Raw genomic sequence first — 15,433 nt, 5'->3', positions numbered from 1 at the left:
ATACAAAAAGTTGTAAAACACACGGACCCTGTAACTGGATAGAACAACCTTCTGAGTTGTAGCAGCACCATACTACATACGCCACCCACAGGATGGAATTATTGGTTGCTATAGGCAACATCTTAATTTTTGTCAAACCCACAGCTTGATACATTTATCCCCTGGAGTAAATTTTAAGACAGGACTCCTGTCTACCATGTGAATACAACTCGATATCAAGGGTCCTCAATATACCCTGCTCAGAGGGAAGACCATCAAGACACCTGGTTTCTCTTAGTAATGTTCAGTAATGCTTTATGTGAATGAACAAAGTTGTCTCCCATGCTACTCCTCTGATTAAAACGCTGCACTGGGGAATAGAGGCTTACCTAATACTTATGTAACACTGATAAAACATCCAGACAGGTTAACATAAGCCCCTTTGGCAACTTAGGTTATTATATTCCAGGTTCCGTCATGGAACACATGTGACTATTTGCAATGTGTTCTCCTTATGCTTAGTTCATCCTCCTGACGTGCAAGCCCTCCTTGTCCACCCTTATCCAATAATAGTAAGCGGTCCTGTCTCCCGCTACCGTCCCTACTCCCCAGTGTTCATTGTTACTCTGTTCACTCTCCATTTTTATTCACAATCTAATTGTAGTTCTTTACACACCATGAATATGTTATGTTCTTTGTTCGAAGTGTAATCAGCTGATCCACTTCTAAATTAAAAAGCAAGACAAAAAAATTACAGATAGGCATTCATAATTCAGCTTTGTAATCAAAGAATTATATATGGTGGGTACTCTCTGGGCCGCCCACAGGGGTGGCAAACATGTCATGAGATTTGTGGTTTTAATTTCATAAAAAGTTAATAGTAACCTTAACTTCAGTCAACAATGATAGTAAAACTTATGTATGTAATTGGACGGTAATTTAAAATGCATTGGACTGTACAAAATTGTATGCATTGATGCTTGCTTGTGCAGGCGTTTTAAACAATGTTGGCTATTGGTCATGGCAATATTTTAAATCAATTACTGATCACCAAATTTCCTTGTGACATCACACCACCATTACAGTTATATAATATGTATTGTAAATTGCGAAAAAAAACCTTCTCTTGCTTAAACATTTTGCTAGTGTAACAAAAGGAGGCATTTAGCTGGCAATATGCAGAGAAAGCAGGGAAGTAAAGTAAAACATTTGTGCAGCAATGCACCTAGATTGAATGTAAAGACCTATGTGTAACAAACAATTGGTTAACTTACATGATAGAGAAATCCTTCCTCTCAGCAAACAGACAGGGTGTGTCTGTCAGTTGAAACAGAGCCAGTGATGGGCGTTTTCTCTTAAAGAGAAGGTGGGTGTGTCACCTGTCCATCAAGCTAAGGCTGGGGGTGGAGTATCAGGTATAAAAGCTTGTTTGTGTCATTTGTTCACTGAGACCAACGCTGGGGTAGCTGGCTGGTCTTGAGAGAGAGCTGGTCTATGTATAGCTAGCGTTTAGGGTCTCCATAACTGCTGTGAAAGTATATGGTGTCAAAATATTTACCATCCTGACAATAAAGCTACATAAAAAGTAGCGGGCTCTTGCCACACTAGATATACCATGAAATATTCATGGTTGCTGCTGCACTATTGCTATGACCACTTTAATTACTGTGATAGTCACATGATTTAAGTGGTAATATGCTGCGTCTGTAGCGTTGCCAATCAAACACATTTAAAACACACATATGGCTTGATAGCTGACAATTTTAGCCATGTCAGTTTGATAATATCCTGCTTTTGTTTGTGCCATTTATTTCCAATTCCATTAACCTGGGCTGAATGATGTTAGAGGTGTTTTTACACCAATATATTTATTCATCCCAGGTTATTGTAGTTAAGAGTGAAAAGTAGAATACTAACACATTGGGCCTGAGTCATTAAGGAGAGTAAAGCATAAAAAAGGAGTATCTTTGCACCTGGGCAAAACCATGTTGCATTGGAGGGGGATGTAAATTTAAAATGTGGTGACAGATTTATATTTGGGGTAGGGCATGTCCTAGATCAACTTTAAATTTCAGTGTAAAACTAAAGGTATAAAGTATTTGTGTGTTACATGACAAAAAAGCCATTATTTTCTTTATGTGCAATATAATAAACTAATTTGCACCCCTTATATTGTAACATGGTTTGTCCCGGAGAACATTTACTCCTTTTTTTTCCTTTCCTTAATGACTCAGGCCCATTGTGTTTGCTCATGTGGGTAACCATGGTGTATATATTAGTTTAGATGTCTTTTTCATATCTGCAGCTGTAACGCATTTAGCCCACGAGCATACATGAGCATTAATTTCATTGCAGCATGTGTATTAGATTTGTGTCCTCTTAAATGGCTAACCTGGAAAACTGTATGTGTGGGTAGTTTGCGTGATAGATGACTAGGAATATTAAGTCTAGGTGCCTCATGCAGACAAGCCATTAATGAGCATTTGCTAAGAAGTTGCATATGTAGTGTTTCAGGTTGCTCATTAATCTCATTGCCTGAACATCAGGAGAATCCACGGGTTTGCCCATAATGCTGGGATATTGTGCATGCTTTATATTCCGGCTTTTGGGGCTGACCCCCGGATTCCAACGCTTTTAGTTTGAACAGCAGAGGCCTGCAGGCACCAGAAACAGTGAGCCTGATGTCTGACATTTATGAAGAGCATTTTACTCACATTGCGTTCTGTCTGATACACCACGTGAATAAATTATTACTAAACATTCATTATCAGCTTGTCTGAGTGAGCCCTTCTTGACAAAATGGTCTTGAGTAATTAAACATAACTACCTACAAATCCTGCCTCATTAGATTTGGAAAAGATTCAATACAATCAATGATTTAGCATGATCTTACAGCTCATGTGCTGTTATCAACTGCTCTCTATGGAACAAACTTTCTGGGCCCAAATAACGGGGAGGATAAAAAATTGTCTTATTAAGAATTGAGGAATTTTGAGATGAGAAAACCAGAGTGACAGGATGTAAATCCACTCAGACTAAAACGACCGCATGAAAATTCATCATAAATTGGAATTGTTTGAATAAAAGTGATAATCCCTGCTGGGTTTTATTGCAAGGATATTGGCATTGATTTTTATCATGGGATATATAAATTTGTCAGCTGAAAATCCTGCATCGATTGCGAGGACTATTGCATAAATATGTCCTGCTTGATGAATTGGATGCTTTTATTTTCATAAAGAGTTGAGTCTAAATATTAACCCCATGTCGTTCTTTATGTCTCTGTTCTTAATCAAAATGAGTCCAATGGGACAACATTTGCAGACCAAAAACACATATGTTATGTTCAGTATGAAAAGTATGTTGTAAAACCATAATTTTTACTTTTTAAATAACTGTTAGTTTTCTGCATTAATTTACTGGATTTCTGCTATAATTTTAAAAATGTAGTGTATGTGAAATCACTTTTATTAAAGAGGAACAGTCACAATTTATGTAGAGTGTTTCTAATTCCCAGTGATCTCTATATTTCTGCATATTCAATCTATTATTATGATTAGATACCATACAATGGCATCTAAAGCAGTACCATAGCTGCCAATATTTTAGTTTAATTTTCAGGGGCTTTTTGCCACTAGGTATACATGGTACATTGGTGACAAACACAATCATTATATGTCTAATAAGCATGGTTTTAATATATATGTTTTGTATTTCAAATACTACTACCAAACACTAAAATATGAAGTCCATGAAATAACTATAGGCAGTGAGAATTGCATTCTAAAGTAGATAAATTGTGTTAAACAGTTGATTAATATTGAAAAAAAATGCCCCTGGAGGGACACATTTTTAGAGCCTGGGAATTCCCCCGGAAATTAGTGATAACTGCCAAGCATGCAGTATAACCGTTCTATTCCGTGACATTATTATCGTACAAATGTATGAGTGTTTGGCATTAACAATCTGCAACTGATGAATAAAATATCATTATTTGGCAAATATAGCTACAAAAAAATCTTAGACTGTTATTAAATAAGTAATTTTCCAAATTAATCAAATAGTGTATTGTATTTTTATGTTACTACAGAGCAACAATTGTTAGTTGAACAAAATAATATCTAATGCCACTGTAAATGTGACAGTGGTAGGTAAACCAGAAATATGTAAATGTTTTAATATCAATGTGTAACAAATACACAATGCAAAATATAAATTTGTACATATGTTCCAATTGCAGAGTAATATTATTTAGTAATTTTAAGCAGCTAGATTTTTGCTGTAATGTATGTTGTAGTGTGTTATTTTTATATCAGGATGTTTCTTTTAAAACCACTAGGTGGCTCTGCAGCTTTAATTTGTTAAATACTCAAAATTCTAAAGCATGTTGCAGTGCTTGAGAGATATCATACTTTAGGAGAATTAACAGTAATCTAAATGCATCGGTCTTTGTACTTTTAAAGTGGATCTTTTATCACAGTGTGTAATAACAGGCCCATTAATTAAAAAAAATAAATATAAAAATAATGTATTATATATGCTTGTCTATATTCCAATATACTCTTGTCTGGTGATGCTAAAATACCTCCTCAGCTGAAGAGAATAGAAGGCATGAAAGTTCGGTTACCCTGCTCAATCTGAGATAAACAGGAATCCAGTCTGTCTAGATCTGTTCTAGTATCCACCAAACCCAGATTCGTATGTCAGACTGCCATATGGAGAAGTGTGGTTTGTCACTGCAGAGAACACGTTTCCACTGCTCCAGAGGCTACTGTCTGCAGCATGTACCCTGTTAAAATTAGAAGATAAGACCGAAGACCACATCTCAGATCTCTCAAATTCTAAGTGGCAATGTCCATGTGGCCCTCCAAACAAATACACATAAATATATGCACTCTTATCATTGTAAAATAATCTATAAACTCATTTGGAAACATTAAGGCTTATTTACGAAATCCCCAAAATGCGGGCTGCACTGTCTATTTGTGCAAGGGCACATGATTGTTTGCTAATCACATCTCAAGGTATCCGCACACTTCCCGGTCTATGGAAACACCTCCATAGAATCATTCTGCATATACATTTGCAGGTTTACCAATACTCCAACCTACTAGCACTTTAAGTCCACCCTTTCATTAATGTAATTATTTATTGCTCTGTCACCTACAATATTCCATAATTGTGAGAGTGAATGAACATCTGGACGGTCTATATTTCATGTGTCACTTTTATTGTTTGAAGGGTTTATTATTATATTGCTTGAAGTGCGTCTGCAAATGAGCTTTCCACAGATGTTTAACTTGAAAGTGCAAAAGTAGGCGCACAAGCAATTCCCATCTAGCAAAAAATGACGCCAACCAAACTCCTCCCATCAGACTGTGGAAACTTTTGCATCCCTGCAGACAGTGCCACTGTGGCTTCAAATCCACGTCTTACCTCTTTGTTTGTTTTACCCAGTATTGTTTATTACTGTTTATCCCCAATTGTAAAGCGCTACAGAATTTGCTGGGGCTATATAACTAATTGATGGTGCTGTAAATCGGAGTTGCATTTGTGCAAAAGTAGACCTGTGATATCACAAATGAGCATTTGCACTGTCCTCATGCAGTTTCCTAAATGACTCATGTTGTGTGTTTTTACATATAAACCCTGAGATATAGCACATTTTAATTCAATATAAATTGTTAAAAGAAAATCGACCTTTAAAATACAATAAAAGAAGTGCCCTTCTAAAAAGCTGTAAAAATTAAGAAGTCAAGTGTAAATCTTTATAATAGAAATCTCAATTTGGGAAATAAATGAAAAACATTAGTACATAATTTACATAAATAAAATCACACATTAAATAGAGTGAATATATATATATATATATATATATATATATATATATATATATATATATATATATATATATATATCTATATCTATATCTATATATATATATATATATATATATAATCAAATCAAATCAAATATTAGGAGTTTAATAGAGATGAGGTTAAGTTCCATACATTACATATTAGTCCAGCCAGATAGCAATGGAAAAGATTGCTTAATTGGGGCTGTCTGATCCAGTCATACAGCAATGTTGTTTTTGGGATCAGAGGGTTTGTTTTAAAAAGAGAATGAATGTAAGTTTTGCTTAAACTATGTGGAAAGGTGGTGACGTTAAGTGACTTGCCTAAGGAGGCAAGTGTTCATGGAATACTTGAAGGTTTGGAGGCAAGGGAAAATCTTGTAGTCTGAGGGAGTACAACTTGAAAAAAGTCTTGTAACCAGTAATTGGAGCAGGTAGTGAGTGTAGATGAGAGGGAGCAGATCTTGGGCAGAATGGAGGAGTTGAGTTGAGACATTTTGAGACAAGGGAAATTATGTATATTGGTGTAATTTTGGTAATGGCTTTGTATTTTAGTACAATAATTCTGTAAAGTGCAAGCAGCCAATGTAGGGACTGAGAGAACAGATCAACAGTAGGAGAACTTGTAGCAAGGAACATTTGTCTAGCAACTGGATTCAAAATAGATTTTAGGGATTGAAGTCTGTGTAAGGCAAAACCGGTAATTAGGGAATTTCCATAGTCAATGTGGGAGATTATGATGGCACGAATTAAGGTTTTGCAGTAGCTTGTGTGATATGTGCATATTCTGGAAATGTTTCTTATGTGTATTTAACAGGATTTGGGTACAGATTGGATGTGTAGAACAAAGTACAGTCATGAGTTCAGGATTACAACTAGGCAGCGAGTTTGAGGGATATGGTTTATTATTGTGGTTTCAACAGATATAGAGATGTTGGTTGGAAGGACATTCAAGATGAAATGGCAGAAAAACATTTAGTAATGTGGGCCAGCAGAGATGCCTAGAGATTTGGAGGATAGATACATTTGGTTATCATCTATATAGAGGTTAGTCTGAAATCCAAAGGAGCTAATTTGATTTCCATGAGAAGTAATATAGAGAGAGAAGAGAAAGGGGCCTAGAACAGAGCCTTGTGGTACACCAACGGATGGAGGAAGTGGAGAAGGGTGGGATCCAGAGAAGCAAGCACTGAGGGAGCCGTTTGATAAGTAGGATGAGAACTAGGATAAGACATGATCTAGAAGATCTAGGGAATGTTTCTGTTGCATGACAAGTAAATGGTCAACTTGCTCAAATGCAGCAGAGAGGTCCAGGAGAATAAGAAGCGTTTTGTAGCCTCTATAATTAGCAGTGATCAAATCATCAAAAACCTTAGGCTAGGTACACAATGGAGGTTTTTCAGCCAACTATCAGGTCAAACACCCGATAAACGACTGTTTATCGCATTAGTGTGTATACTTACACGATGAATGAGAGTCGTTCCAAAGTACCGACCGTCGTTTCATTTGATTGCTCATTCTGTTTAAAAATCTTGTTCCAACCTCCTTCTGATCCTGCAGTGTGTATGAATTCATTACCAATTCCTCAACCAACTGGCGATAGTTCCTCAAACAGCAACTCCTTTCTGGGCGTGCGTATATAAATTTCAGATCTCTCCACCTCTCCCACGTGATGCGCTGTCATAATGTCAGGCAACTTGTTTAACACGCTCCATATGACATTTTTGTGTTGCTGTATGCAAGTGTCTTTGTGACATTATGTTTGAAAACCTCTATGTGCATAGAACCACTCTTTGGTCCAACAAGATCAGTTCTTTCTCCTTTTTTCCCTCTGGGTCTGTACTTGCAGTCTTCTTGTTATCACGAGTAGCAAAAGACCACGAGCCTGCTATAGTTCAACAGTATCCATTATATTAAAAAAAATTGTTAATGTGCAGTAGCGAATGAACTGACACTATACACAAAGATGTGTTATAGAATGAATGGCAATAACGTATTTACTTTTCCTGAACCTGAGTTTGTGGAAGTTTTTGCTGGTAATGTTCAGCCTTGTATGTAAATTTATTTGGCATATCGCTGCTGAGAGGCTATATATTGTTTCAGTGTGTACGGAATCACAATGATTTGAGACCAAGTTATGCCAGACAAGAATGGTTGGTTATGTAAAAATCGTTTAAAACGTGTATAATGTGTATGCATTAAATGACCGACCGATCCAGCCGTTGGTCGTAGGTACAATGGTTATAGATAACACATTGGTCGGAAAGTTCTTCAGTGTATACCTAGCCTTCAGTCAGTGCAGCCTCTTGGAATGTTGGGAGCAAAATACTGACTGAAGAGGGTCATATAGGTTCTTGAGGAAAGGAAGCTTGTGAGTTTTTTAAAAGATTGGATGGTAATCTGAGAGTGAGTTCACATGCTTTAATGATAGAAAGATAACAGTGGATAGAGAGAGATTACAAATGATGAGAGCAGGAGACAGCGATCAAGTAATTTGTGAGGGGAGAGCGTCAAGTAGAGTGGTAGGAGAAGAAGAGAATAGATCATTTCCCTTCATCTGTGGGATCAAATGGAAAAAAAGGTGTCAGGATAGGAATTGATCAGGTTGATTGTTACCATTTCATGTCGGATCTGGTCAATTTTGTCCTTAGTAGAAAGCACATTGTACCCTTGTGAATGAGTCCTTGATTTATGAAATTATTGTAAATGGTAAAATGTCAGTGTAAAGTATTAATGACCATGTCTGTTGTAAACAAAATAAAAACAGCATCTTCTTACATTTTGTAGTGGAAAAAGCCTAAAATAAAAAATAAACTCAACTGAATAAACTGTTACATATTTTCTAAACGGCTTCTAAAGATGAAAACAACTGACACTGAAGTTGAAGCGGCTGTTGGTAAATTGTGAGAGTAGAATAAATGACATAGGCAGTAGAGAGTGTGACAACTATAGAGAAAATCCATCCTTGGCTGAGTGATCCTAAGACTTGGGGCTAGATTTACTAAGCTGCGGGTTTGAAAAAGTGGGGATGTTGCCTATAGCAACCAATCAGATTCTAGCTGTCATTTTGTATATGGTACTAAATAAATGAAAGCTAGAATCTGATTGGTTGCTATAGGCAACATCCCCACTTTTTCAAACCCGCAGCTTAGTAAATCTAGCCCTTGGACTTTGAGATGCACCTTCAGTCTCAAGTCTCATGAATAAGCAATGGCATAGGTAATGAGAAACAGAAACAAAATAAATTGTCCCTGTAGTAAATTATATGCAGCAATAGAAAAATATGTATAAAATAATGGCAGAAAAAATGAAAGAAAGCATGATGGTAATTATTCGTAACTTGTGTTGCTAATTTAAGAAATACATAGAAGAGAAGGTCTCATTTGCTACCTGATCAGAATAGACTTCTTGCCTTTGAAATGTAGAAGTTTGGGACCAGACATGTGAGTGAGTAGGTGTTTCCATTGACATGTTAGTAACTTGAGATCTCTGCCTCTTGAGCTCATTGTTACCCAAATTGTCTGTCAGTCCCCAATGCACTGAGAAGCTGTCTTTTTATATCATGTAATGGCCTGTTGCACTTAGAAGGAAAAGGAATAAGAACAGAAGGTCAGAATAGGAAGTAAAAACAAGAGGAAGTAGAAAACCAAGACAGTACAAAGGACAGGAAAGAGACTAGCAATCCGACTGGATTCCTTTTACTTTCATTACAGGCTTTGCCGCGAGGGAAATTGTGGGGAGTATTACAACAAAGAGTGTGTTATATGGAGGGCTTTTTTTTTAGTTTACAATGAAACATAACATATGTGTAAACCATACAGCCTTGTAACAGGAAACCTTATAATAAGACAGGACTGTACTTAACTTTTCCACAATTCTGCAAGAAACAGTTTTATTAGGTGCTAGGAAGAAAAAAATTATCAGCTGGGTTGTATGCTTGAAGGTTAAATGGTTCTTATTGCCATGTTTTAAATTCAGTCCTCTTAAATCTTGGCTGCAATTTATCAGTGACTTCTAATAAAGAATGGTGTTTAACTATTGCATTTCAGTGGGCCATAAAGTGACCTTGTGGTTATATGGCTTTTTTTTTTCTTTACAAAACATTTCAAATGTATTAGTTAGGTCATCTGATTTTTGGAAATTTTTTACAACTCAACTAAAATATCTTTAAAAAAAAAAAAAAACTTAATAGGAAGTGTCCAGAATTCAACATTAAAGGTTATTTAAGTGCAGCTGTACAGGAAATCATAGCAAACACTCAGATATTTGCTTTCATTGTATGACCTCCACTAAAGTTATCCAATTTTGCACATTGGCTGCTATTGCTTACTGTATGTTTACACTTTATTAGTAAATAACACTCATTAGTGTCTATCTTGTTTGTGGCAATTCATTTTCAAGCCTTCTTCTATGGGGGTCAGTGTAGTTGCACATTTTCCTTATCGCAGTGCTGGCATCTAATCTCAACAGAGATGTGCCCCTTAGTCTGGCAAACCCTACTGACGTTATGGGGCTGCCTGAATCCCTCCTTCTTTTCTCACCCTGAAGGTTGGAGCTGTGCAGCCTATCGCGGCAGTGCATAGACCTGACATGGCGATGCGGGCCCAAGAAGATGTAGAGATCAGTTCACTGAATAGGTACTTCTCCGACTCAGTCTTCTAACAAACTGTCTTGCTTCTCTACATTGCAGATGTATAGTACAAACCTGCACATACCAATGCCAAAGATATCATTTGTATTACCAGAGGCAGTGACATTAGCTTGTTTTACCTTTATAATTATCAACTATATTTTGTTGATTTATAGTCTATTTTGCTGCTTTAGAATCCTAAATCTAAGTAAATGTAGTACATATACAGTACATACACTTCTATTCCCTTGACACAAACCAGCAGTTCAGGTACACCACTTCTATGTATTTCAGTGTTTCTGACAGTTTCTACATAAGTAAGAAAACATGCAATTGGTGTTCTGTGTTACATACCTAATAGGTTGTATGACACCATGGTTTTATATAAATATTTTTATGCACTAATAATTTTAATCAACATGATTTGTAATGTACATAAAGTTCCTTCTCACAATGTGCTATGCACCACCTATTACCATAGTGTAGGCAGCACATGGCCATTTTATTTACATGGCACAGATCCTTTACCCATCTATACTGTGGTGAGTAGCACAGACCCCCTACCTTGTGTCTGTCTATATGTCATCACCCACTATCACTGTTTCCCCTTCTGTTTTGAATGTCTACATCTCTCTCTCCCTCTCTCTCCCCATGTATACCTCTGCCCTGTGTGTGTGTGTGTGTGTGTGTGTGTGTGTGTGTGTGTGTGTGTGTGTGTGTGTGTATCTCTCCCTTTTGGTCTCCCCTTTGTATGTCTGTCTCTAAAAATAAAAACATTTTTCAAAGTTTAAAAAATAGATTAAATTTACTTTTTATGAAAGCAGTTTTTAATTATATTAATCTGTTATCACCATCTTGAGATAGCGACTAGATAACCTCCCCTCTTGAATTCCTACGTTTTGCATCTGCAGGGTGTAAGCTAGCCTCACGTACCAATCTGATACTCCAATAACCTAAAGATATGTCTGCCTGTTTAGTTATGAATCCCAAACAATGATTATGCATTTGCCCACTTGAATTTCCACCATGTACTCATGCCTGCTGGATCTGGCACACACATGCCTGCTGGATCTGGCACACATATGCCTGCTGGATCTGGCACACACATGCCTGCTGGATCTGGCACACACATGCCTGCTGGATCTGGCACACACATGCCTGCTGGATCTGGCACACACATGCCTGCTGGATCTGGCACACACATGCCTGCTGGATCTGGCACACACATGCCTGCTGGATCTGGCACACACATGCCTGCTGGATCTGGCACACACATGCCTGCTGGATCTGGCATACACATGCTACCTCAATCTTGTATGCTCCCCACTGCTGGCTCTTTTGTGCACCTACATCCTGTTTCAGGCTCTTTCATATGGGTGTCAGTAAGTTCATTGTGATCAAATGTAAATTTGTAATCATCTTTGATGGAAAATTGTCATCCAAAAGCAATTGGTTTGAAGTATTATTGAAGTATGTGCACTACAATTGTGTTTCTTCTTTGTGAACGCAAAGTTTTTGACAAATGCCCTGATTAGAAAACAAACAATTGGATTGCTAGAAATATGCTTTGTGTTTGTGAAGCAATCATCCACTTATTGACAAATGAGCTGAACAAGTTTTTATTGATGTGATTTTACAAAAATGCATTTATTCATTCAGAAATTAAAAATAATTGCAGCTTGAGTGGCCATCTTTAGTCATCACATTCAAATCTGTATTGTCGTACAACATATTTCAATATTTTAATTATTTAGTTCTGACTTATTCTAGTCACACTAGTTATCAAGAGCTGAGCCATTTATGAGTGACAATTGAAAGGTTCTTCATGGTATCTTATATGGTGACTACACACATTTCAGCATACCACTCACTCAACAAGCTATTATTTAATGACAGCCTATGAAATTATGCATTTTCAATGACTATATTTGACTTGCCAGCTAAACCATTTCAAACCCTTTCAAGGATAGGTAAAGATTCATGGAGCCTGGAGGGAAATCTTGTGTCATTTTATACTTCCTCTATCGTATTTGCCCTGTTTTCCATGGAATCCTCTTGCTAACAAGTATTATGTATAGTTCAAAGATGTTTTGGCTTAAGTGATTATGAGGCATATTTAACAAATCACGGGAGTGCACTATAGTGCACTTACCGTGGAATTAAAGTCCCGATGTGCCCTCCGCAAATTTATTAAAGGTGCATCGCAGCAGATATCATGGATATCTGCTGCTTTGCACTCCTGATCGTTTTTGCGAGCAGTCACCATTCAACAGAATGGTGACTGCTCCTGGCCGCAATCTAACAAGTCCCGAAATTTTTTTTTTTTCGGGAACTTGTCTTGATAATGTACGTCAGCTGAAGCTGGCGTACATTATCAGAATCGAAGAAATCCACTGCTGTCAGCTCTGCTCCGAAGAGCAGAGCTGGACAGCGCATGAATGGAGGGATCACATGATCCCTCCCTGTCACTCAGCGCGCTCTCTCTGCAACTATCGTTGCAGAGACAGAGTAGGGACTTTGTGCGCATGTGCACTGCACATGCGCAATTGAAGGAAGAAGAGGAACGAAGAGATCCCGAGACAGCGCATCCGAAGAGGGGGGTAAGTATGATTTTTTCTATCACAGAAACAGCAGTTTTTCGGAACTGCTGTATCTGTGTTCCCTTTTTAATAAATTTGAGAAATAGTTCAATCCTTATCCTTGCGATAAGGATTGATAACTATTTCTCACTTTTGCCGATTAATGTGCCCCTATGAGTCTGTTGCATCTATATGTACACTGGATGTTAAATGCCCCTCTACAGTTCCCTCGCAATGCTTACCTTTGTCTAAATATAGATGAAAAATTGCATTTTGTAGAAATGGACACTCACATTTGCTGCACCACTATATGCTTTTACTGAACACTGGAGAATTGTGTGTCTAGCAGCCTCATATCTAGAACCATGGCATATCTTTCCAAACATCACTGGTTATTTAACAGATGTACTTAAGAAAAAAAAGTTTTACGAGAGTAATGTGCTGAATAAGACAAACTAAACAACCGAGATGACTTGTTTTTATGATTGTGTTAGAGACATCTCAAAAAAATGAACACATTGTAAGTTTGTGTGGGCTGTATTCCAAAATAACTTTGACTTGCAAAAAGACATTTAACAGCAGCACTAATTCACAAAAAATAATACAACAATATGCTGTTGTAACAATGCTTGCAGAGTACCAATGTGTATTTTGCCATTATTTTTACTTTAAGTGGACTTGCTCCCCTTGCATACAATTACAGTAGTGATATTGCTATTTCCTAGTATTGCAAACAGAAATCAAATGACTGAAATATAGGAATATATTTTAAAAGCGCTATAAAACTGTTGGTCTAAGAGTAACATATCATGGTTAGTAGAGGTGTATGTGATTAATAATGTTACAGTTTAAGTGATTTCTATTTGAGAAAAATAAAAATGAATATAGTTAATATAAGAGAGAATCAGGTGGTGAAGATCGTGAATTCACAAGGGATTTCCCGGTCACCTGTAGGAAACCCTAAAAAAGGACCTGATTTTTAGAGATCCTCACAGGTGAGATAGCAGACCTCAGTCAATGCATGGTACCTGGAACAGTGCATTAATAGCCACATAGAAATCAATGTAATAAAAATGATTGTAGTATTGAATGGTAACACATGTTATGCAGACAGGTTCAATGTCCCCTTACAACAGGGTTTCCTAAACCCAGTCCTCAGGGCTCCCCAACAGTGCAGGTTTTCCATATCTCCTTGCTGGAGCACAGGTGTATTCATTACTGACTGACACATTGTAACAGATCCACAGGTGGTCCTAATTATGTCACATGTGATCCGGAAAACCTGCACTGTTAGGGAGCCCTGAGGACTGGGGTTGGGAAACCCTGCCTTACACTATGATTTATTTAAAGCATGAATTTTTTAAAATAGAAATGAAAAAGCTATAGTTAACAAAGGGAATAGTCCAAAAGTGATAGTAGTCAGTGACCTTGTTCATTTTTCAGTCATTCATATTCCACTTTCAATCCACCATCCCGCAAATGGATGCACAAGTGTTTAATCATCATCATTTACTTATATAGCGCCAGCAACTGCACTTTAATGTGGATGCATGTAGATGTGTTCCAATGTTAGCGCAAGATGGTCTTATAAGCACATTTGTGCAACAGAAAATGCACTGCACCTATGCATGTTTTTGGTTAATAAATAGCCCTATGAGTATCTGCAAAATGTACATATGGTCCCAAACAGATGTACATATGGTCCCAAACAGAAAGGAATGTTTTGGTTAAATTCAAACTTTGCAAGTCTTACTTACTGTGTTTTAATTATGGAATTTTTAAAACATTTCTTAGCAATGAAATTCGCAAAATTTTAATCGGGGTTCCAGCTAAGGTGGCCAATTGTACAGCATTGACCTGTATGGTAGAGGAATTTATCCTCAAGTCCATGATCAAGGATGGTTCACCTGCTGTATGCAATTGGAGACAATATAGCTGATCAAACTCCACCCATTTTTAAATCGCAAATATAGATATTTGCTTTCTCTGACGCCGCACCCCATTCTTACAAGCGAGCAATATTTTAGTCCATGGCTGGGCCAACTATTTCACAAAGAATGAAAATTCCAGTGAGTACAAGAAAATTGTTTCTTCGTGATGTCTGTCCCAGCAAGCGATGCTTACTCAGAAAGAGTTTTTTGTAAATTGAATAGTGTTTGGACCGCGGCACGGAACAGAGTGGAAATTAACTTGGTTAAAGCAGAATTGCAAGTTAGTTTAATTTAACCAAATCTTTTGCTGATTCCGCAAATTTCCTTAATACTGACACAATTGGGAAAGAACTGGAAAAAGCCTGATAAATGACCTCCATCTAGGTGGGGATCTCATTAAACCTTAGTAGTACGAGTCCTGGAATATAATGTCATCTCCGGAGTCTATGAGCTATCC

General features: G+C 37.2%; 1 protein-coding gene across 4 annotated transcripts in view; it reads left to right on the top strand.

Moving 5' to 3' along the window:
• Nucleotides 1-15,433, top strand: part of BBS9 (Bardet-Biedl syndrome 9) — a 328,017-nt gene that overhangs the window by 30,747 nt on the left and 281,837 nt on the right. The window lies entirely within an intron of this gene.

The sequence above is a fragment of the Mixophyes fleayi genome, chromosome 5 (genome assembly GCF_038048845.1).
Source record: "Mixophyes fleayi isolate aMixFle1 chromosome 5, aMixFle1.hap1, whole genome shotgun sequence".
Classification (NCBI taxonomy): Eukaryota; Metazoa; Chordata; class Amphibia; order Anura; family Limnodynastidae; genus Mixophyes; species Mixophyes fleayi.
The sequence above is the reverse complement of the archived record's forward strand: the minus strand, read 5'-3'. Positions and strand labels throughout refer to the sequence as shown.